The 1,078-nt window shown below is 31.8% G+C and overlaps 1 non-coding gene across 1 annotated transcript; it reads left to right on the top strand.

Moving 5' to 3' along the window:
- Window positions 1-790: 790 nt before the first annotated feature.
- Window positions 791-897, top strand: LOC132009381 (U6 spliceosomal RNA). Its single transcript, XR_009401888.1, has one exon. It is a non-coding gene; the product is annotated as a U6 spliceosomal RNA (small nuclear RNA).
- The last annotated feature ends 181 nt before the right edge of the window (window positions 898-1,078 follow it).

Genomic DNA, 1,078 nt, shown 5'->3' with positions numbered 1-1,078 from the left:
TATGTGACTATTCAGTTTTAAATATCATTTATTGAACAGACTATCTTTACCCATTACATATGTTGGCCCCTGTCAAATATTAAGTGACTGTATGAAAGGATTTATTTCTGGACTCTCAATTCTGTTCTACTTGTTTATTGGTCTGTTTTTATGCCAGTATACTTTATTGTTTGGAGCATGAGGGCTTTGTAGTATAGTTTCAAATCAAGAAGTGTAATTTCTCTTCTTCATTCTTTCTCAGAACTGCTTTGATTATTTGTTGTCTTTTATGGCCTCATATAAATTTTAGGATTCTTTACTTACTTCTGTAAAAAATAATATAGGTATTTTTATAAGTTTTTAAATTTATTTATTTAACAGAAAGAGATGACAAGCAGGCAGAGAGGCAGACAGAGAGAGAAGATGAAGCAGGCTTCCTGCTGAGCAGAGAGCCTGATGCGGGGCTCGATCCCAGGACCCTGGGATCATGACCTGAGCCGAAGGCAGCAGCTTAACCCACTGAGCAACCCAGGCGCCCCAACTTTGGATTTTTGATAGGAATTAGATTTACAGATGGTTTTCGGTAGTATGGACATTTTAACAATGTTAATTCTTACTATTCATAAATATGAGCTATCTTTCCATTTGTGTCTCCTTCAATTTCTTTATCAATGTCATAGTTTATGGAGTACATCTTCTTAGTTAAATCTATTCCTAAGTATTTTTTTATTTTTGCTGCTATTGTGAATTAGATTGTTTTCTTTATTTTTTCAGATAGTTCATCATTAGAGTGTTAAAATGCTCCTGTCTTGTGCTTACTTTGGCAGCACATATACTAAAATTGGAATGATGCAGAGAAGATTAGCATGATCACTGAACAAGGATGACATGAAAAACTGGGAAGCATTCCATATTAAAAAAAAATGAAACAAAACAAAATTCTTGTCTTTTATGTATTGATCTTGTATTTGGCAGCTTTACTAAATTTGTTTATTCAAAGTTTTTGTGAAGTTTTTAGGATTTTTTAACATGTAAGTTCATGTTATCCAAAATAAGAAAATTTTACTTCTTCTTTTTTTTTTTTTTTTTTTTTTTTTTT

This window comes from Mustela nigripes, unplaced genomic scaffold (assembly GCF_022355385.1).
Source record: "Mustela nigripes isolate SB6536 unplaced genomic scaffold, MUSNIG.SB6536 HiC_scaffold_18705, whole genome shotgun sequence".
NCBI classification, from domain to species: Eukaryota; Metazoa; Chordata; class Mammalia; order Carnivora; family Mustelidae; genus Mustela; species Mustela nigripes.
The sequence above is the reverse complement of the archived record's forward strand: the minus strand, read 5'-3'. Positions and strand labels throughout refer to the sequence as shown.